Source organism: Gorilla gorilla, chromosome 21 (genome assembly GCF_029281585.2).
Source record: "Gorilla gorilla gorilla isolate KB3781 chromosome 21, NHGRI_mGorGor1-v2.1_pri, whole genome shotgun sequence".
Taxonomy (NCBI): Eukaryota; Metazoa; Chordata; class Mammalia; order Primates; family Hominidae; genus Gorilla; species Gorilla gorilla.
The window spans coordinates 71,897,811-71,921,339 of record NC_073245.2 but is presented as its reverse complement, the minus strand read 5'-3'; the positions used below and the strand labels follow the sequence as shown (position 1 = coordinate 71,921,339).

The following is a 23,529-nucleotide window of genomic DNA, read 5'->3' as shown; positions in this document are numbered from 1 at the left end:
CCTGTAATAATCAGAAATGGCAGAAGCCCAATCAAAGCCGCTGAAGCCTGAAAGGGAGGAAGTGTTTAACTGAGAAGCCCTGGGGTGCACCAGCTTCACACACGCTGGATCCAGGGATGCAAATAATGCCATCGGGAAATCAACCCTCAAAATGTCTTTGCTCAGCTTTCCTTTGGGCTGGTTCCATTCTCGGGCTCCACCTGGGTTGGGGAAAATGGCCACCAGCACTCCAAGCCCACAGCCGACCAGCTCTGTGACTTCTTGTGGAGGGAAAACAACTCTTTCCAAGAGCTTCAACTGAAGTCCTAGAACAGATTCTCATTCGTGAAGCCTGAGTCATGAGCCCATCTGAGAACCAATTACCAGGGGCAGACTGTGCAGGATGATGGTCAATTCCACGTGGACAGAGACGGAGGAGGTGCACCTTTTCCCAGCCAGACGCAAGGGGCCTGAGGAACAGGAGTGGGCTACTAGGACCTCCCCTAGCTTTGGTGCTCAACCCCAGCACATCCCAGGATGTGACCATCTCAGGAAACTGGAGCAGTGGTAGAACAGAGTCAGCACTGCCATGGCTCATCATGGCCTATGAAGGGCATGTGGTAGCATTAGATGAGAGGCCGCCAGCCACAGCCCAGATGATACAGTCCCCACACGTCCCATACACCGCAAGGTGAGGACGATGGGGAGGCAGGTTCAGAAGCAGGGACACTCTAGGTCAGTGTTTGCTCAGGCCCTGGCAACCTCCCTCTTGGGAAAGGACAGAGGCTACCACAGGCCGGGGCCAGATGCCACTCCACAGGGGCTTCTGGGAACACAGACCTCAGCTCTGAGGACCACAGGCATTCCCGTTCATACAGCCGCAGCCCCCAAGCCTCAGCCCAGTCATCCATGCCAGCCTGGGGTGATGTTTCCCAAGTCCCTTGAAAAATGAGGACAATGCAGTGAGGCGTTTTGGGGGCTGGCTCTGTGTCCTTGAAAAGACTGTCCTCTGTTGGAGTATATGGCCTTCCTGACTCTTTGGATTTGAAATTCCATTTCCTTAGGGAAATACTGGTGATAATAGTGTTATTATTATACTGTTGTGAAACCAAGGATGTCCGGGTTTTTCTTCATTGTTGTTTTTAAACATCCGTAGTTGACCAAAATATAAAAGTTGGCAACTCCTGCCCACCCCTCCTGCCTCTGTCAAGCCCCCTGTAAACTGGACCAAGACAAAGTCCTACCTCTCTCCTCCCTCCATAGCTACCCAAAAACTGTCACTGCAAACAAACCTCCCTCCCCTGTCCCTGCAGAAAGGCAGGCACTAAGTGTGTGCTGTTGCTGGGGGCTGGGGCACAGAAGAGCGGGGCATCTGAGGAGCAGCATCCCTCAGGAGCTCATTAAAAATGCAGAGTTTCAGGCCCTACCCAAGCGTCAGAATCCACATTTTAACCAGACTCCCAGTGACGTGTATGCACATAGAAGTTTCAGAGGCACCGGACCAGACTTTATCCAAGGACCTTGCCTTGATAATTATGGCAACCAGGGGCCCCTAAGATGGGCATCTGCCCCTGACTTTTAGCCTCTGGGCATTCTTCCCTGAGCATGGCTTCTCTCCCAGTATGGGAGGTCTATGCCTCTTTCAGCCCTGCTCCACCCACACTTGAACTTCCATTCCACAATGACAGCTAACAGTCATGAAGCTGGATCCACATGCCAGCATCCCTGGTGGTGGTCACTTCAACTCCAGAAACCCCACAGACCCATCCCTTCTTCGTGAACGTTTTACCAAATCCCTCCAACCACTCCTGTCTACCCTGCAGGTGTAACTTTCCTCCTCGAATCCCCTAGAACACCGAGAATCCTAGAGCTTCCTTGATAAGCCTAAGAACCCTCTGCCCCTGAGTCAACATTTCTCATGTTCCCCTCCCCACTTCGACAGTACAAGCTCCTTGAGGGTGGCCGGGACTGGACCCTGCCTCTGTGAAGGGACCCCCACCGCAGTGGCACTTCCTCTAGATGGTGCTGGGTAACCGCCCACCCCAGTGGCACTTCCTCTAGATGGTGCTGGGTAACCGCCCACCCCAGTGGCACTTCCTCTAGATGGTGCTGGGTAACCGCCTACCCCCGTGGCACTTCCTCTAGATGGTGCTGGGTAACTGCACCACCCGGTGTCTCCCCAACTTCACTCACACGTCACCACTCTTATGGATGTTGCTCTAATAGAACCACTTGGTCTAAAATGAATATAATGTTTTCTTAAGAAAGTTTAAAATGAAAACTTGACATCTACTTTAATGGAAATGCAATATTTTTCTAATGAAAAATTAAACAGGCTGGGAACGGTGGCTCAAGCCTGTAATCCCAGCACTTTGGGAGGCCTAGGCGGGTGGATCACCTGAGGTTAGGAGTTTAAGACCAGCCTAGCCAACATGGTGAAACCCTGTCTCTACTAAAAATATAAAAATTAGCCAGGTGTGGTGGTGGGCACCTGTAATCCCAGCTACTCGGGAGGCTGAGGCAGGAGAATCACTTGAACCTGGGAGGCGAGGTTGCAGTGAGCCAAGACCATACCACTGCACTCCAGCCTGGGGGACAGAGTGAGACTCCATCTCAAAAAAAAGAAAAAAGAAAAATTAAACAGACATACACCTGATATGAAGGTTCTTTATAAAATTAATAGTTCATTTACCACCTAAAATCATCTCACACATTGCCAGGAAATCAGTGTCATGATTGACACTAATCAGTTGACTGGAAAGTGGCAACCACCAGGACACATTTGCCCGTGGGCTGGGCTTTAGGACCTGGCCCTATATTCATGCATTCTGCAGGAACGTTTCTTCTTTCCTTTGGCTGCATGGAACCCCCCTGGCTGCCTAGAACCCCCGGTCTACAGCCACACCCACGGGTGTCATTTAATGCCATCACGGGGAGTTGGGTGCTTCCTTCTAGTGACTTGCCATCAGTCACAGTGGGAAGACGGAAGGCCACAGTGGCTGTCTTGACAAGCACGACACTCATTCGGTGCCACCCACTGCAACTGTATTGAGGACAATTGTGAGATTAAGAGAATTTTATTTCATGAGCACTAAGCTCCAATTCCAGAGAGGCAACCGTGTTTATTCCACTCCATTGTCTGATAAGGAGCAGAAGATGGAAGCCTCCAGATCTTCTGGGGACAGGCATGGAGCTCATACCCTGGAAGGGAAGGATGATCATGTGAAGAGAACCAGGGAGAAGGCGGCCACTCACAGCCACAGAGAGAGTCCTGGGACGGGTCCTGCCCTCACAGCCCTCAGAAGGAACCCACCCTGCCGGCACCTTGATCTCAGACCTCCAGCCTCCAGCACTGCGAGAGAGTAGGTTTCTGCTGTGAAATCCCCCAGTCTGCAGCATGTGCTAGGGCAGCCACAGGAGATGAGCTCAGCCAGAACAGGGGAGGGAGAAGGGGAAGGTTAGGCCTTCTCAGGCAGCCAGGGCCTTCCTAGGAAGAAGGGAGGTGGGGCAAAGGCTTGAGCCTCCACAGGCACCAGAGAAGCAGAGGCCTGGGGGCCAGGAGGAGGCTGCCCCTGCCACTGGAGCATGGTGGGGGCACAACATAGAGAAAAGGAACCAGGTGGGCATCCAGCCAGCATCCACACACGTCGCCCATGCCACTTCAGGAGCCAAGGGGCCTGGCGCCTCATTATTTAAAAGTCAAGTCTCACCTGGTTGTCGTGAAGCTATAGATGTGATAAAATTTCATACAATTATTCACTGAAAAAACAGCAAAAGTGCTTGCAAAACCTGGTGGAATTCGCTAAGGCCTCTGGTTTAGTTGGTTTAGTTAACATCACTGTACCAACGTCCACCTCCTGGTGACAACCAGTGAACCATGGAAAGGTGGATGCTGTCATTGATGGAAGCTCTGCAACCCCCACATGAGTCTAAAATTATTTCAAAAAAGTTTAGAAAGTGTAAACAATTGTATTAAAAACAAACAAAAAACAAGATCTAACCTCCGTGGCTCTTGCCAGCACAGGGCTGTGGCTTCTCAGTCCTTTTCCCAGCCTTCCAGGGTCCCACAAATCCATCCTTCTCTGGCCCACCTAGTAGGTACTATGGGGAATCCTCCAGAGCACAGGCAACAGGGGAGGTCTTGAGACCAACCAGGAGTCAGGAGAATGAACTGATCCTCTCCCGCACTTTTTGTTTCTTTGTGTTTTTGTGAATTTTGTCAAACAGAACTCAGGGAGAGAACAGGGCTCGCCTCTCTCCCTGGGAGCCAGGAGCCAGAAATGCCTGCACGTGGCCCCATGCACGGCTGCACTCCGAGGGCCAAAGCCTCCATTCACGTGCAGGCTGTGGGGACAGTGCAGTGCTTGCTCTCTGTGAAATGCCCGATTTCAGCCTGCAGCCATCGCTAGCTTGCACAGCATCCCTGGCCTGCCTCAATGGCAACCCTTGTCCCCGAGAAGCACAAAGCTGCCTCTGCTCGGGAGCCAGGGCTGCAGCTGGGGGGCGTCTCCACCCCATGACTGGGCCCATTCTTCCCCAGCACACAGGCGACCCTGCCAGGGAACACGCATGGCTCGGAGCTCCCAAGTACTCTCTCCTGGCAAGTGAGGAGTGTAAATAAATCTTGGGAGGAGGACATGAGAGAGAAACACAGTCCCCGGAGGACAGCATTCTGGAGTGGCCACATGAGTTGGAAACTTCCATGCCGAAGCCTTAAGACGTTGGTGAGTTTCCTGTCACTGAAGGCATTTGAGCAGGGACAAGAATTTTCCTGGGCAGGGATGGGCTAAGCAGGGGCAGAAGGAAGCAAGCACTGCCTGTATAGATGGATGGATGGATGGACAGAGAGAGAGACGATAGATACACAGATTGATAGATAATGGTAGATGATCGATTAGCAGATAGAGGATAGATTATAGATATATTGAAAAATAGATTATAGACATATTGATACATAAATAAAAATAGATAAATGATTGATGACTAGATGATAGAATATAGATATATTTATAGGTGATAGATATATTGAGAGATAAATAAAAAAGAGAGATAAATGATAAATAGATGGATGATAGATACATACATAGATACACAGACGCTTCCTAAGCAGGAGGGCACAACTGAGTCACAGATGCAGGTGGGCACCTGACCTAATCAGTGTTGTCCAGTCCCAGATATCTCTATCCAACCACACACCTCTCCCTAACTCCAGGTACAGTTTCCACCTGGGGATCTGATAGGTCTCTCAAACAGAACCTGTCCACAGCTGAACAGAGCATTGATTTGCCCAACCCCCATCCTGCTCATCTCATTGGCTCCTCCCCATTGCCGCCAGAAACTCTCCATCCTTCCAGCTGCTCAGGCTGGAACTCTTTGAGTCATCCAGGACTCGTCTGTCTCATCCCAGCCATCTGATCCCTCTCACACCACATCTAGCTCTACCACCATCTTAATTGGATTCTCCTAAAAGCAGAGCTGCAGGCGGGCTTAGGTGCAGGTAGCTTATTTGGGAGACATCTCAGGAAGCAGAAGCAAGGGAGCAAGGAGAGTGAGGGAGGGAGGAAGGGCAAACCCACACACAGGTTCATTTCCAAGGTCACAGCTGTAGGCAGCAAGGTTGCATTCTCTGAAAGCTCCAAGAAGCACCCACCTAAAGGATGCATGCCTGGGATGTTTACTCCCATTTCGTCAGCTGAGGATTGTCCTTCAGACATTAGCTCCCCTCATGTCCTGGCTGCACTTTGATGCTTGGGAGAATATCCACAGCACCAGGCTCATGGCTGTGCTGTGCTGGAAAGTGTTTGGGTGGTATAAGGGAGCTGATATGTACATTTGCCAATTGCCATGGTGTAAATACTTCCCACTGCGGCCAGCTTGCAGCATTCCTGAAAGTGTAGCCACCTGCTCCAATACAGTGCTCATCACCCAACCTGCTGGTTGATTGAAGCCACAGCTGAAGACCAAGGCAGAGCTGGTCCAAGGAATTGTGATGCAGGCACAAAAAACATCTGCTGTGAACAACCTGCTCCAAACCACCAGCATCTCTGACTAAATGACCTTCGAATCCTCCAGCACAATCTCATCTCATACTGCAGCCATTCAAATCTTCAATGGGCAGCTCTGAAAATAAAGCCCAAGTCTTCCCCCAGGCCTCAGCACCTCCCTGGGATCCTCCCCTGGCCACCTCTTGGCACTGTGGGCATCAAAAAACTTGCCCCTTTCCATCACTCACTCAGCCTCACTGGTCTCCTTGTTCCTCCCACACCCAAGCACATGCCTGCTGCAGGGCCATTGCACCTGCTGTTCCTGCTGCCCTAGTGCTCTTCTCGAGGGTAGTCACATGACCAGCTCCCTCACTTTGCCTGGTCTCTGCACAGATGCCCTGCTCTGAGGTCCTCTCTGACCATCTATCACAGACTGTTGGGCTCTCCTCCCTGCCAGTCTCATTCCTCCAGCCTCACTTTATCATCACTCCAGGCATCTATAACCACCTAGAGTCCCATCATACAACTATTTCTATGCTGTCTGTTTCCCCTCATCCCACGAGACTACTCATTCCATGAAGGCAGAGACATGAGTCGTCACTGCAACCTGCCATATATAGCTATATGCATACTCCAAAAACGGTGACAGGCTTAAAACAGGTGTCCAGTAAATATTTGTTGAATGGCTGACGACCATGAATTCTGGAGGGAGAGTTCAGAATGGTTTCATTTTTAAATTCCCTGCAGAGGATTACAAATAATATTTCTGGCTCTGAACACCTGGGTCAGATGCCCTCTAAAGTTTGGTCCAGCCCTGGTACCCCAAGATGGGCTGGCCTCTCCCCAGCACAATAGAAGCACTAAGATCTCTTGCAGCACAGAACTCTCCACGTCCCTCACCGCAAACCCTGAGGTATTCGGTCACAGATATAAGCGGTGCACCCTCCAAATGCCACCCAGATCTAGAACCAGCCAGAAACGAACAGAGAAGCCTCATCTCAAAGTCAGCCCCTGCCCAGGAGCTCTCAGCCAAGAACCCCAGCATAACAAGGGTGAGAAACAGCCCCGGGCTGTCACGCAAGACAGAGATGGTGCATGCAGAGGAAAAGCCTGCATGCCTCCGCAGGGAGGATGTGCCCACTCTGACATTGGGGTGAGAGGAGGAAAACTGGGCTCAGAGGGGGAAAGCTGGGCTCAGATGGGCAATGGGAGTTGGGCAAATCCCTAAGCAAGAGAAGACGCCAAAGGCGGCCAGGGAGACATCAGCATGTTCCTCCTGCACAGCCATGACATCCTACAAATGATATCTCTTAATTTTAACATCAGCTTTGGGAGAGGGCCATGAATAGATTTCTAAATATATTCCAGAGCAGAATTAAGTGGGATCTTCCAGTTTCTGAAAGTGATTTGCGGAGAGTGCATCAGATGGGATGAGAACATGACATCAGCCACACAGGCAGCCATACTGGGCAGCTGCCTGCCGGGCAAACCCCGTGCCCACAGAGACCATTCTCAACCACTCCTCCCAACCACACCAGCTCCACGCACCTTCTCTAACAGGAATGGGGCCTGCCTCAGGGTCAACTGAGGCCTCTAGCTATCAGATTCCAGAGAGTTCTCTGCAGACCCTGGCTCTAGGCAGAATTTACAAAGAAAACAAATGAGAATCTATTTCCATGACTCAAGATGCCCCGCAAGCAGATGAGGAATTTAAAAAGAAGTTCTGGATTGAAGGACATTCTACAGAACACCCTACAGGTGCTCCTCAAAACCGCTAAGGTCACTAAGAACAAGCAAAGTCAGAAAAGGCATCACAGCAAGACAGCCTGAAGGTACATGATGTCCAGATGTCATGCGGGATCTGGATGGCATCCTGGGATGGAAAAAGGGCATTAGAAAAATACTAAGGATGTTGGAATAAAGTATGAACTTGAGTTAATAATAATGTTTCAAGAGTGGTTCATTAGTGATACAAATCTACTATAAGAATGAAAGGGAACCAGGGTGCGGAGTTTACATAAAGTCTTTTTACTAGCTTCACAATTTTTCTGTAAAATTTAAATTAACATTACAAGTTTTTTTTTAAGTCTTCTTTCCATCAGACTGAGTTAGGGGGCTCCAGCAGGTCAGCTCCAGCCCCTGGAATATGTTCCTTGGGTAGGCCCAGAGAATGGTACTCGAGGTGCCAGAGACCACTCCGGTAGGGACTGAGGTGGCTGCGCTGGACCAGCCTGCACACCCGGCTGCCAGGAGGTGTCTCCTGCAGGCTACACAGGAGCAGCATGGGAGAGAGACCAGGCCAGAGATGTTTCTAGTCTCCAGAGCAGGATGTCCTCAGATCAGCAGCATCAGCGGCACCTGAGATCTTGCTAGAAATGCATGTTCATGCTGGCTTCATGGCAGATGCATCAAGTCAGGAGCTCTGGGAAGGGACCCAGCATGCTGCATAGACAAGACCCCAGGCGAGTCTCATATACCCTAAAGCTTGAGACTCCTGCTGTAGAAGATCACCCAGGAGGACAGAGACCCCAACAGGGAGCAGGTGTGGAGCAGTCCACCAGTGGATCAGGGTCTGTAGGATGCAGCCACGTAGGGGTTGGTGCATGCTGTACTTGGCTTTAAAGATGACCTGGGGATCAGAATATCCAAACACCCATGACAGCACCAAAAGAGAGGCAATTTTCACCAACTTCCAGGTTCACATCGAAGAAAGCCACCCTCTAGAGACACTGCCCCAGCCACTTCCCACTCTTATGTCCCCACCCTCCAAATCGAGAGGTGACACACCAGCAGCTCCCATCCACTCTCCCCCACTTCTCCTGCCAGTGGGTCCATTTCCTCTCTTGGGAAACCAAAACAGAACACCTCCTCTACACAACACCCATGGGCACCAAAGCAGAAGTAAGGTGACCTTTCCGAGTCCCAGATCAGTGGGTCACCCTCTGCTCCATAAGTGTCAGCAGGTCTCCATCACTCCATAGGATACAGAAAAAAACCCTCAACCTGGTCTTCCCTGTCCCGCGTGGCAGGCCCAAGCCACCTCCCCATCCCCACGCACCAGCCGTTCAGCCCATGCTCACACGGTGCCCCTCCCACCACAGGGCCACCACATCCGCTGTTCCTCTGCCAGGGACAGTGGTCACCATCCCCACCCCACCTTCATCTGGTCCATTCCCACGTATCCTTCATATCTATATCCCACAGATGCAGTTTTAAGAGGGAAAAGCCAGGCACAGAACAGGGGCTAGCGTATGTTTCCCTTCATATTACAAACAAACGAAGAAGAAAATAATGCGTAGAAATTTCCTGAGAGCGTACACAAGAAAGCCATCAGCAGCTGTCGCGGGACGAGAGACAGGTGCACAGCCAGAGAGACCTGGTTTTCACTAATGAAAAAGACAGTCGATGCTTGTTGAATACATACATGTAACAGGAACGTGACAGATCATATCATTTAACCCCCACAACAGCTGCATGGTGCATACAATACTATAATCCCCATTTTATAGATAAGGAAACTGAGGCCAAAGAGGAGAAGCAGACAGCTGGCAGGTCATAACACGGGCTGGACCAAGCCTGATCCATGCGGAGCCGACATACCTGCCCCACCCCATCCTGTCTCCAGCCGCCCTGGAATTTTTCAACATGCGCGCGTTCTACTTTTCCAGTTTTAAAAAGCCTGTTCAGTTTTTTTCAATAATGCTCCTGCCTCCCACAAAAAAACATTTATTTTCCCTTCCCTGCCTATATTTCCAAGGGGTGGGGGAGTGTTTTTGAAAGCTATACATCATACAGGAACCATGGTTCTGAGTGTTTGCTGAAGGTTTGGGTTTTTTTTTTTTTGGTCAAAGCTGCTGTAAAATTAGAATCCTTGTAGAAGCCCTCCTTGAAATACATTTCACAATGGGATTACATATTAGCCCAGGGGTTTTGCTCCAACAGGATAAGCCCAGACACTCTGGATAGCAGTTCACAGCTTTCAGGCAGGATGTGCATCTCCTGGTGGGTGCCAGGAATCATCAGTCCTGGTCAGAGCCGGCTCCCCCAGCAGCCCAGGACAGATGGACAGATGGGAGCTGGTGCCAAGCTCAGGTCCCGAGACATCTCTAACCCCTGGTCTCCCTCATTCCCAGTGTGGAGCTGAAGGGTCAAGAGACACACACGGCCTCTCTGCGTGCAGCGAGGTGCCAGGGCAGTCTCTGGGCCTCCCTAGCAAACAGGGAGCACCCCTTGCAGCAGGCACACGGCAGCCTCCTCCTGAGATAGTGTCCATCGCAAACCAGGAGATGGCTGCTGTGTCAGCAGGGCCAGCACTTTCTCTTCTAGTAACTGACATGAACAGAGCATTTACCACCAGTAGGTAAATTACAGTTATGTCACTGTAATGTTAAAATCCTGCAAAAGTCACGTGCCTCATCTGGAACTCATACCCACCCCAGGAGTAGGAACTAGCATTGCCCCCAGTTTATAGAGGAGGACCTTAAAGCATGGCCTGATGAAGGGACTGACAGAGGTTGGCCAGGCACAGTCAGTAGGGCTGAGGCTGAAGCCTGACCCAAAGGCCAGATTCCAGGCACCCAGCTCCAGCTCCCTGCAGGAGGGATGCACCATGGCCTTGACCCTGAGTCCCTTTCAGCCTTTCAAAAAAATGAGGGGAAGTTATGTCACAAAAAAAAATCAGGGGAAGTACCCACACATGCACACACAAACACACACTTGTACATGCACATACACACACACATATACATATGCACAAACACACATGCATACACACGCAATGACTCATTCTCCCAATGACTTTCGACAAAAATAAGCAGAAAAAGCTGTAGTGAAGGTTATTGCCTAAAAGACAGATGGCAAAGTTGACCTTAAAAGATCTGCTTGTGAGTCTCAGAGGCTGTGCCTTCTCCCAGGAGCTGCCTCTTGTCTCTGGGAAGAAAGGAGGGGAGTGGGTAGGGAAAAGGAAAGACAAATTAAGTGCCATGTGATTCTGTAGAGGTGACCTCCCTTCCTTTGTCCTCTGCACCCCCAAACTCTTTTCCAGCTTGGCACACAGTATGTGGTGGACGTGGCTCACCATGCCCCACACCTCCCCAGGGGCCAGTGGCCTGTGCTCCCTGTCACCTTTGTACAGCTCCTTCAGGGAAGGCCACTGAGGCAGGCAGGAAGGCTAGACTGCCACTGCCAGCCAGTGCCTGCCTGGGAAAGGCCACTGTGGGAAATCTACAAAGGATTCTGGGCCATCCACGAGGGCAAGAAAGACAGGAAGGAGGCAAAGATCTTATCATGGACCAGAAATATGCCTGAACCCCAGAAGAAAGAGAGAAACGGGGCATGTTACATGTGCCAAGACCATGCTCCCAGCCCTGACACTGTGGACAATCCCCAAGATGTGCCAGGCTGACATGGGCTGCCCAGCATGGCCCCACCTAATCCCTGTGTGGGGTCTGACTCATAGGTCCTTCCACAGGGCAAGAGCAGGAGTCTGGGCAAGCCCCAACTCTGCCACCTGCTCCCTGGGGAACCCGGCTACATCGGTCTATATGCACTGGGGTGCTCACCTACAAATAACCTACCTGCACAGGGGTCTGCAAGGATGAGGCAGAAGCAGGCGTGGGAGCCCACAGCCCCTGAGAGCACCTTCCCAAATCCTGCACAGCAAGCACCTCAGCAGAGGCGAGGCCCTGGGGGCCTGGAGCGTCTTATGCTGCCAGAAAGCAAGAAAGAGCTCAGACAACGATGGGAGCACTCCACTGGCACAGACACCGACTCGAAGGAGCTCCCAGTGGCCACATCTGGGACAGTTCCAGCAACAAGAAGATGACAGCAGTGGACTCTACTCCACAGGATAAACATACATGCAGGTGTCCACACTAGTGTAAGTAAACAGGTGAATAAATACATGGGAGCGTGGGGGAAGCTTTCCTTTATTAGTGAGTAATGGAACTCACTAATACATTTAAGAGAAATGACGGAAAGACAGCCACCCCTGAACACGCACCATGGTGACAACTGGCAGGCGAGGATTCCCAGGGTGGGAAAAGGTGTAATGAGAAACGATGTCTGACAGTCTCAAGGTTTCCCACAAAACGCTGACGAATTACAAAGAGGAAGAAAGTGTTAACTTTAGAGCAGAGGCACCTGGCTGAGCAACCACAGTCAACATCACCAGGATTGGTCCAACTGACCTAGGGGTCTCCAGCAACATCACTTATGGGGGATTTGTGCCAAAAACGCATATACTCGATTTAATAAGAAGGAAACATCAGACAACCCCTCATTTAGGGACAGTCTACAAAATAACTGAAAGTACTCTTCAAAGGCATCAGGCTATGAAGACACTAAGGAACTGTCCCACATTGGCGGACGCTAAGGAGACATGCTGGCCGCATGCCACGTGGGATCCTGGGTGGATCACAGGATAGAAAAGCATGTTAGCAGAAAAATGGACTCAATTCAGATCAGGTCGGTAGATGAGTTAATTGTATTGTACCAAAGCTAATTTCTTCTTTTTGATGACTTACTGTAGTTAAGTGGGATGTTATTTGGGGAATATAGGTGAAAGGTACGCAGGAGTTATTTTTTACTATTTTGTGACATTTTTAGATGTCTAAAATATTTCAAAGCGAAAAGTTTAAAAATGCTCTAAAGGAAATTAGAAATACACATAAAAAGGAGTGGCTATGGGGCCAGCTTGAGAGTCACACTAGTAAAGCCACCAGTAACCATGGAAACACACCGGGGTTAGGGTGAGTGTGAGGAGCCAGGGAAAGCCTCGGAGGGGCACCCCTCCAGGTCCTGTGTGCCAACAGGGAGGGTGACAACAGTCACAAGGGCCCTGACACTTTCACAGCTGGCACAGCCTCCAGGCCACTCCTCCTGCGGCCTCAGGACAATGCCATGACCAGCCCATTTCGCAGATCAGGAAACCGAGGCAGCACACAGCAGGAGCATCAGAGTCTGGCCACACAGCTTTGCATCTCAGCTCCGCCAGGGTAGCCAGGTGACCAGGACGATCCCTTCACCTCTCTGAACCTCAGGCTTTCCCCTGTAATATGGAAGCAATAAACTTCCCTCTAATACGGGGGTATTAGTTTTCTATTGCTGCATAACACAAAACCATAAGCTTACTGGCTTCAAATAACACCCACTTATTAGCTCATAGTTCTGTAAGTCAGAAGTCAGGACATGGCAGGGCTGGGTCCTCTGCTTGGGGTCTCAAAGGCTGAAATCGGTGTGTCAGCCCAGGTGCCTTCTCATCTGCTCGGGGTCCGAAAGGCTGAAATCAGTGTAGCACTGGGGTGCCTTCTCATCTTCCCTCAAGGGGAAACTCTACTTCCGTGCTCACTCAGGGTGTTGGCAAGAGTCAGATCCCTGCAACTATGGCACTAAGATCCCTATCTCTCTGTTGACCATCAGCAGGGGCCACTCTCAGCTCCTAGAGGTCATTCACATTCCCTTCCACATAGTCCCCTCCATCTTCAAACCAGCATCCCCCGCTTCCATCCTGTGCTTCCAGTGTCAATCTCCAGGAAGAATTTTGTCCCCTTTAAGGCTTCCCTGATTAGGGCAGGGCCACCAAGGCTTATACTTTCTTAAAGTCTCCTGTGCATATAACATAGCCTAGGCATGCGGGCAAAACCTGTCACAGTCACTGGTCCCTGCCACACTCAGGGGAGGGGGCTATACAGGATATGGGTCATGGAGGGTCTTCATATAGCAATTCTCCCTTCCACATTTGCTCACAGTAGGAGAAGCACACAGGAGGTAGTGAGCATCCACCCCTGCCAGCATCCCTGCTCCATTGTGCCAGGAAAAGAACTTTTGCCCAAGGAATACACGTCCAACTCCCATTTTCCAGCTTCTCATGTATAAAGAAGAAAACACAGTCCATCCTAGGGCACCCCAGGCAATCTCTCCGAGTATCCTGCACTGCCCCAGACTCTCTCTAAACAGTTCCAGGCTCTCAGCCCTGCTCAGGGTGAGACAGCACCTCTCAGGCTCTCGGCCCTGCTCAGGGTGAGACAGCACCTCTCGCATAGCCTTCAGGGCTCCTGCATGAGGATCCTGGGAGGAGCCTTTGGCTGCACCATGGGGTGCCCAGACACCACATAGCTGCCTCATGGCACGTACCCTTCCCTTCCCTCTCTTGCCCTTCCCTTCCAAGCTGAGATTGAGCCTCCTCTCCTGCACAGATCTTCCTCCGGGTAACGTAGTCCCAGCCCCTTTTCTGAATGAGCTCTGCAAACCCCAGCCCAGGCCCCACCAACTGTGGCTGTGACACCCTCTTCCCTGGTCTCACTCTGCTGCCTTCCTGGGACCCATTTCCACCCCGGGTGGCCAGCCAGAGTGACAGCTTGGAAATGTGCCCGATCACACTGTCTCTTGGTCTCTGTCACACACACTCATGCACGCACACACTCACATCCCTCTCTTCAGACATCCCATGGTTCCCTCATGGCAGACAAGCTCCTCCCCAGTCCAGGAGGCCCCAACCGTCTGGCTCCCAGCTCCCCTGCAGCCCCACCCCGCCATACTCCTGCTTCTCTCTTGCCTCTGGCTCCAGCCGAAGCTGCCCCCACCACCTGGCCTTTGCACTGCCAATCTCTCGGCCTAGCATACCTTTCCCTTCCCTGCCGGGCTAGTTAATTCCAAGCCACCTTTTGGCTCTAACTCAAGTGCCCTCCCCTGGACCCTTCCCTCAGATCCCCAGACATGCCAAGCCCTCTACAAGCCTGCAGGGCTCCAGGGCAGCCTCCTCACTGCTGGATGGGGCATTCGCCTGTGAGCTGATGTGATCCAAGCCCATCACTCACCAGACTATCTACCATGAGGATGAGACAACAGGTTGGTCTGCTGTGCTATTCCCCAAGCCCAGCCTCACCCCTGACATTATCATAGGCACTAAATTTGCTGGAAGAGAAGGAGAAAGAAGAAGGACAGAGGGAGGGATGGAAGGAGGGATGAAGGGAGAAATGACACGTGCCATGAGCTATGCCTCTTTTTTCTACTCAGGCTCTCAATTGTGGACAGAAGCCGCTTAATTCTCCTTCCACACCTAGCACAGGCACCCAGAATGTCAGCCCCACGAAATGTTAGCTGAGCCCCTGGGTGCTAAAGTGAACAACTTCCACCTCCTCCTTGCTAAAGATTTCACCAGGCAAGATGCAAACATCAGTTCAACAAAACAGAAAAAAGAATGACTGGAATCCCTCTTTTCCTATAAGAAAATAGCTGCTCTACGCTAATATCCTCTGGAACAAATTGTTATTAGTTAATTTTTTAACACCACACAGAGACCAATCATTAACAAATGTGTGGGCTCACTTTCAGTGATGTATATTCCTGAGAACTCACACTCGGGCTCCTGCCCACTGGCTTGCTCATTTGCTCCAGGAATTTCCAACAGGGTGAGACTATTTAACCTGAAGCCATCATGGAACTCTTTGTTTATTGTTGTTTTTTTGGGTTTTTCTCCCTCAATTTTAATTTTTTTGTGGGAACATGGGAATAGGTATGAGGAGGGGTGCTAGACGTCACTATCACGTACCCAAGAGTCAATCAATATTTACCATGCACCTACTATGAGCATAGCTCTATTCTACAGACCAGGATGGAGCTGGAACAACACAAATCCCTAAAGAAAAAGGATGCAAATATACTCCCCAAGTAGAAAAGGGCTGGAAAAATATTACAGGAAAATAATCACATTAAAATGTCAACACTGTTTGAAGTAATGATCTTAAGGAAAAGACAGGCTGTATTAGACTCCCAACGGGGAAGCGAGCGGGGAAAGCCAGCCCAGGTGAATGAGAGCACAGGCAACGCTCTGAGCTTACCCCACATGGCAGGGTATTAAATGTGCTCCAAAACTCACCCTTCCCATTAAAAAAAAAATTAGCTAAATTATAAATTCTCCCTAAATCTTTTGTTATTTCACATCAAAGCAGAACCAGCTACTTGCAAGGATTAGGGGAAAGAACTAACCAAAGCAAACAGCTAGTGCTCCCTTAGCTCAGTGTCTACAAGCAGTTTCCTTCCTGAGCCCAGAGGCAACCCTAAGGAACCCAGGGGCTCGTGGTCAGCTCAGCACAGCCACAGCCTCACATCCCAGCTGGAATGAGACTCAGCCTCTGACCCTGGGTCTTTTACCCAACTCAGTATTCTGACTGCCTCAAGCCAGCTCCCCCACTAGGAAATCAGGGGGCAACGCCTTGAGTGGAGCTTCCCGGTGCATGCCAGCAGTCTCCTGAACCAGCTCCAGGGCAGTACAGGGTGAGGGGAGGAAGTTCTAGAGGGATGCCCGATTTCACCCAGCAGCTCAGGTCAGGAAAGCCCTCCCTCCTGCATCTTGAGGCCCAAAGGAAGACAAGGGCATCTGGGAGCCTCAAAACTGCACCAGATCAGAACCTCCTGCTCTTATCCACCAAGACATGGCCTTTGGTGAAAGCTTCTCCACAGTGATAGGAGGAGGCGAATGCTAGCTCATGGTGACCAGGATCTTCCTGTGTCCCAGGAACTGTGCTAAACGCTTTACAGAATTCATCTCATCTCAGCATCATGACTGCTCGTCTAAGGGGGTATTAATATAAGTAAAGTAATCCTCATTCTGCAGATGGGAAAACTGTGGATCAGAGATGTTAGGTAGATCTTCCAAAGCCACACAGTGAACCCAGGCAGTCTGACACCAGAGACCACATATCTGCAAGCACCCCACAGACCTTGTCTGTTGGCATCCAATGTCAAGGCATCACCCTATCAGAGGTGGCAGGAGATTCCAAGGTGATTCTGACTCCAGGAGCCCACAGACTACATAGGGAAATAAGCCTAATGTGTGGATTACAAGACTGGCCCCAATTCTCCACCTCTCCTGTATCTACATATGACTTTCCTGCTCCCCCAACCAAAGGGGTCAAGTGTATTTCCCTCCCTTTGACCTGAAGTTGGCCAATAGGCTAACAGAATCAGCATAAGTGAAGGTTTCCAGCCTAGGCCCCAAGAGGTCCCATGTATCTTCACCACTACACAAGACTAACATGGCTGGTTTAGACTGCAGGTCCAACAAGGATAAGAGATGCACGGAGAAGAGCCAGCCTGGACCTTCGACCCTGCCAACCTTCAGAAACCCAAGGACTGAAAGCTCAGTGCTGTAGGGCCACGGAGGTCTGGAGAATGCTTTTGCAGAAGCCCATGATACCTGGCAGAGAATGAATGGGATACAGCACAGAAGGGGACAAGTTTGAGAGGCCTGGCACTTATTACATATGTGCCCTGTCATTTTACTTGTCAAAATGTTATGCCCCTAATCAGACCATGAGCTTCCCGGATGCACGATGCCCCTTTGCATCACCCTCACACCATGCTCCATGCACACTGTAGTGCTTAATGCATCAGCAAATAGGTAAGCAATCATGGCCGGGCCACAAGACCAAGATGAAAATTTATAACAGCATTTCCCCATTTCACTGAAACCTGTACACCAGCTTTGTGGTTTTTGGCATGCCTGTGTCTTCCAAGCACTACCTCCATGGTTTCTTCACATATTTCTGTGTATTACCACCACTACATTATTACTATTTTTAAGTCATGTTCTTTTTTATGTAAATAAGCTTGATTGGAAAGAACACTTCTATAGGCCCCCTCTCGATGGAAAACATGTATCTCTGGTTGTATATAGAGAATAACAGGAAAATAAAGAACGTGGGGTAGGGGCCAGGCAGATCCCCAAAAAACAGGTGACAAGACAGTCCTGACACCATGGAGGTCATCAGATCTCAGAAGCTTTGCACAAAAAACCCGGCCAATAAACGTGCCAAAGTCAGCAACCACTTGACTCATGTGACTCAAGAAATGCAGAGTCACCCCAGGAGTAACGCTGCCTAAGACAATGCCTTCCTGCCAAAGGGAAGCAGAAAGATCATTTTTGGCATATCTTCCTGACTTCATTGAAACTCCAGAGCTAGTGATTACAATAAGGCAACAATTTTTTCTATATATGGATACAAACTTTCAAGAGATAATTGAACCAAAAAGTAATGCCATAACAATACAACTCATTAGGAAAAGTATTGCAAGACCAATGGTGACTTTTTAAAAGGGTTGTATTACAAACAGGAGCACAGTATGTATAATAAACACACTTCTTAAGTCATATAGCCACAGCTCCCGTCTTCTCGGTGCAGGGTAGATCCATTTCGTGGCTGCCAACTAATCAACGTCAAAGTCTACAGATGTCGTGACCATTAGATAAGGTGCATTGCCAAGCTACCCATCCAACTGACTTGCTTTAACAAACAGGAACACGAGTCCCAGCCCATTAAAGACGGGACCTTCAACAACTCTGCAGACAGCTGATTCTCTGCCATCGCCTTGCCTGACTTTCAATAAATAAATCTTGTCCCAGTGGCCATTCTGGTTAAATGAACTGGGAAATGAAAGAGTACATCTGCCTCTGTGTGCTTTTGTGACTACAGGTATGTATACATCTGTCAGCTAGATGGCTGTAGCCAGGAATGGGGGTGAGACACACATACCTATTCCATGTAAAGGACAGAGGACCGCTTTCCAGTAAGATGCAGGATGAGGGAGGCAGAAGCCGGGTGGTGCAGATAGGGATGGGCCGGGCCTCAGACTCACTTGGATTCAAGATCCTCTTTAAGCTACCCCTTTATATAAATGTGACCATGGGCCGGTTACTCAGCCTCGCTAGCTTTCTGGCCCTACCTCAAGGGTTTAGAGGAATATTCAATAAAAGGAAGTATGATGGCTCCTTTTATAACAAGAGTTGACAATAAGCACATTTTCACTCCAGCCATTGATCGCTGACCAGATGATTGGCTCTGGGAGGAACAGTGACCCTGCCTATCTTGTTCCCTGGATATTGTTAAATAAAATTTGAATGGACATAATGTTTAGGCTTGGATCACATATCTTAGTCCAACCTTTAATTTCTTAGTAATGGCACAAAACATAAAAACTGCTTCAGTCTTCCCATGAGATTCTTTCTATCTGAGGTTTGAAAGGGCACCTACAGGCCACATGCAGCTCCCAGACATGTTTTGTTTTGGTCACATGGTGCTTTTATAAAGCTGATATGGCAGAGACTGTAGTTCACTACCTGATAGTCATTCTCACCCTCCCCTTCCTCGGAACCTGCTCTTGTTAGGGTAGCAATACACCTATCTTAAGCAAACAAACAAACAAACACAAAAAGAAAAAGCTACACTTCCCAGGCTCCCTGGCAGCTGGGAGTAGCCTTTTGATGTCCTCAGGCCAAGGAGGTATAAGTGGGTGTCACTGGGCAGTGCTCCCAAGAAGGCAATGTCAAACTCGGCAGGTGGACACCCCTGTGCCTCTCCCTATCCTCTTTGTCCTGCCTAGAAAATGTAGTTGTTGCTGGAGGTGAAGCAACCATGTTGCAACCAGAATTCAGTATGAAATTCACTGAACGTCCCACCCTACGACAGGGACGCCATCATGCTGTCTGGACTTCTGGTGGAAGGAAAACCTTTATCTTCTTTAAGCCAGTGTTATTTAGGTTTTCTATTACATAAAGTCAACCCAATCCCTAATAGATAAACTTGTCAATATTTAAAAATCATATCCGATAGGGTTTGAATATTTGTCCCCTCCAAATCTCATGTTGAAATGGAATCCCTAATGTTGGAGGTGGGGCTGGGTGGGAGGCGTTTGAATCATGGGGGCGGATTCCTCATGAATGGCTTGGTGCTGAGGGAGTTCTCGTTCTGATAGTTCATAAAAGATCTGGTTGTTTAAAAGAGCCTGGCACCTCCCTTCCTCGTCCCTCTCTTGCTTCCACTCTCACTGTGTGATGTGCCGGCTCCCCCTTTGCCTTCTGCCATAATTGGAAGCCTCCTGAGGCCTGACCAGGAGCAGATGCTGGCACCACGCTTCCCGCACAGCCCTCAGAACTGTGAGCCAATTAAACCTCTTTTCTTTATAAATTACCCAGTCTCAGGTATTTCTTTATAGCAACACAAAATCCTAACACAACATCTCATATAAAAATCTCGATTCCCAGTGTCACTCTTAAAACAGGATGGTCAGCCAGGCGCGGTGGCTTACGCCTGTAATCCCAGCACTTTGGGAGGCCGAAGTGGGCAGATCACGAGGTCAAGAGTTCAAGACCAGCCTGGTCAGCATAGTGAATCCCCATCTCTACTAAATGCAGAAAAAATTAGTTGGGCATGGTGGCGTGCACCTGTAGTCCCAGCCACTCGGGAGGCTGAGGCAGGAGAATTGCTTGAACCCAGCAGGCAAGAATTTCTTGAACCAGGCAGGCAGAGGTCGCAGTGAGCCGAGATGGCGTCACTGCACTCCAGCCTGGGCGACAGAGTGAGACACTGTCCTGGAAAAAAAAAAAAAAAAGATGAAGATGGTCTCACCAACCTGGGCCCACATTTCCATGTGGCAAGAAGCAGCTCTGCCCCAGCAGGCACACACCCTGACCCTCCCACAGCAGGAGTCCTGGCCCTGCAGACACTGCAGTTTGGTGCCCTGTGTTAAAGAGTTTTCTAGTGCATGGAATAGAACCCAGCTCTCAAATTCAATAAGAAAAGGTCTCAAACTAATATACTAGTTTTTTTCAAACTTTTTCTTTTTGCCTCTGTTCCTGTGACATTTCATATCCTCCCATATATGCTGCCCTGGCTAAAGCTCTGGGGAGGGCCCAGGACACACCCACTACCTGCACCGTCCCCTCCGGCATGCTTTGGCCATGCCACGGGACTAGCATTAACAAGGCTCACCTGTGTCATTCCAGACAGCCACCCTCCCCTAAAAAGCACCTTCCCTGAAGATATACTTGAAAGGAAACAAACTCATCAGAGTAAAACAATCCCCGCAAAATACACATTCAAATCCCATTTCAAGACAACCAGTGTGCTATCCCAAAATTACCAGAGCAGGGGGAATAACTTGTGAAGGTGGGGGACTCTAGGAGATTTCCATTCACGAGCTGGGGAGCCAGGAAGGGAGCTGGGGAACAGCATCCGAGGCTGGGTGGACCTGGGGCCGGAGAGGGAGGCAGGGGTAGGGGAGACACAGCCTCCACAAAAGGTGAGAGTGGGAAAGTGTAGGGGAGGAGGCTTTTAGAGCCAGGGGCCCAAAATCCAGAATCAGAGCAGGAACCACATCCTCCTCCTCCTCCTCTTTCCTCCACCATTTGCTGAGAATGGCCCTGGTGCCTGAAGCTGTTCTGCGTCACTGAGGGACACGGTCCCGTGACTCCTGCCTGGCCCCTAGCCAGATCAGTCCTGCTCTAACTCACATTTCACAGAACTCAGAGAGGCTGACCAGCTCAGCCAGGCACACAGAAGGGCTGGGGTCCACCTGCAGGCTGCGCCTCCTCCCGCTCCCTGCTGTATACATCACTGTGGTCACTGCCACCATGACTTTGTTAACAAAAGATGGAATTACCTCAAGGGGATTGGAGAATGTTTGGGGAGGTGTCTGCCTCCTAAAGCTGTGTCTCAAAATTTACTCATTGTTAAAGACAACAGCTCAGTTATCCTCGCTCATTCTGAACTTAAGGACAATAATGCCCACCATTTTACATTAAAGGAAACTGAGATTCAGAGAGGTGAAGTGACTTGCCCAAAGTCACACAGCTTGTCCATGGCTGAGCCAGGACTTGGACACATTTATTTAGCCCCAGGGAAAGAATCTCTTTGCATCTCATTGTTCTCTTGTCCAAAGAGGCCCTTCTGGCAAGGGCCAAGTGTGCTGCATTGCAGGTTCTCTGGGAAAGCTCACTAAATTGAAATAAATGAGTTCTGTGTGGATAGGAAATTATCTCTGCTGGGTACCCTCCCTTTCAGAGGATGATATGATGAGACTAGGGAGGCTGAGGGTCCCTTCCCGCAGGAGAGCTCAAGACCACACCAATCACTCTGGCACATCCATTCTGTCAGCATTCATTGGGGAACTACCAAGTGTTAGCACAGTGCTAGCACTGGTGACACAGCCAAAAAGACCACAGGCAAGGCCCTGCCCTCAGGGAGCTTACAATCCAAGCAGCACCGTCCAACAAAGCTGTCTGCAAGGATGGAATGTTCTAGATCTGCACTATCCAGTATGGCAGCCACAGCTGCATGGGGCTCCCGCACACTTGAAATGTGGCTACAACTGAGGAAACAGAATCTTAATTTATTTTATTTTATTCAGATTCAAATTGCCACATGTAGTTAGTGGCTACTGTATTGGACAGACCATAAACAAGTTTGTCTAATAAACAAATGAGATCATCTCCAGGAGTACCAAGTGAGGTACTGAAAACAGGTTCCTGTGACCATGAGGAAGGCAGGTGAGGCTGGAGGGTGCCCCTGGGCCTGACTTCCTCATGTCTGTTGTTCCAATGCTGACAGCTTCGCCAGGTACCTGGCAGATCCTAAAGACAAAGGGGTCCGTTGTCATTGGCTTCTGTGTGGTGTTAGGGTGAGAAGGGGGCAGAGAACAGGAATTTTGTTTCTTTGGAGACAGGGTCTACCTCTGTCACCCAGGCTGGAGTGCAGAGGCATGATGTCAGCTCCGTGCAACCTCTGCTTCCCCAGCTCAAGCGATCCTCCCGGCTCAGCCCCCCAAGTAGCTGGGACTACAGGAGCACACCACCACAACCAGCTAACTTTTTGTATTTTTTATAGAGACAGGGTTTCACTGTGTTGCCTAGGCTGGTCTCAAACTCCTGGGCTCAAGCAATCTGCCCACCTAGGCCTCTCAAACTGCTGGGATTACAGGTGTGACCACCATGCCCAGCTAGGAAAAGGAATTTTAAAGCATCCATTTTCTATAATGAACAGGCAATGCTTTCATAATAAAAAAAAAAACTCTGAGTTCTTAAACTCAGTATTTTTTAAGCATCTAGCTTTTATGTTTTTAATAACCCTGAAGAAGCTGACAAGGTAATTACTGCATAGTTCTACTACTAATTAAGCCATGTAGACACTCTACAAGGAGCCAGAGGGAGATCCTCAGAACCCAGGACTCCAGAATAAGAGAACATTCGAGGAAGGAAGCTAGAAAGAGCCATGGTACAGACAAAAGAGGCTCTTGCCTCCGCCCTCTCCCACGCCCAGGAAGGGGGCAGCATTAGAGGGTTTGAGGCAAAGGAGAGACTAGACCACATTTGCATTTTGGAAACTTCCTGTTCTGCAGGAAAACCGGTAAGAGGAAGAGAACCAAGACTCAGTGTTGAGGTTGTCCAGGAAAGGGAAGGTAGGAGCTAAACCCTGGTGGGGCTGAGGGTGGGGGTGGGGGTGGGAGACCTGAAACAAGTGGGGTGGGCTCCAGGAGGCCCATGTCTGGCAGACCTGTGACCTTGGGAGACGGAGGTGTCAAGAACAGAGCCTGGTGTTGACAGTGTGTGGGTGATGAGGGTGCACAGGTGATGAAGGAAGTGGCCATCAGCACAAGCCCACACCTGTCTGCTGGCAGAGCGGCATAAAAGAGGAAGGGGCCAGCATGGGATGCCCTGAGCCCAGGGCCTGGGGAATGTGTCTGTGCATCCGTCTGTAGCTCATGATAGGAGAGGATCCTCTGAGAGGGTCTC

General features: G+C 49.9%; 1 protein-coding gene across 4 annotated transcripts in view; it reads right to left on the bottom strand.

Annotated features, from left to right (window-relative positions):
- The window catches only part of PHACTR3 (phosphatase and actin regulator 3), a 269,873-nt gene that overhangs the window by 214,569 nt on the left and 31,775 nt on the right, over window positions 1-23,529 (bottom strand). Inside the window, exon 1 of one of the 4 annotated variants that reach the window (XM_055372874.2) lies at window positions 3,981-4,141. The exons of the other annotated variants lie outside the window; for them this stretch is intronic. The gene's annotated coding sequence lies outside the window, so the exon portion shown is untranslated. Of the gene's footprint in view, window positions 1-3,980; window positions 4,142-23,529 lie in introns of those variants that run through there. 4 annotated transcript variants of the gene reach the window in all.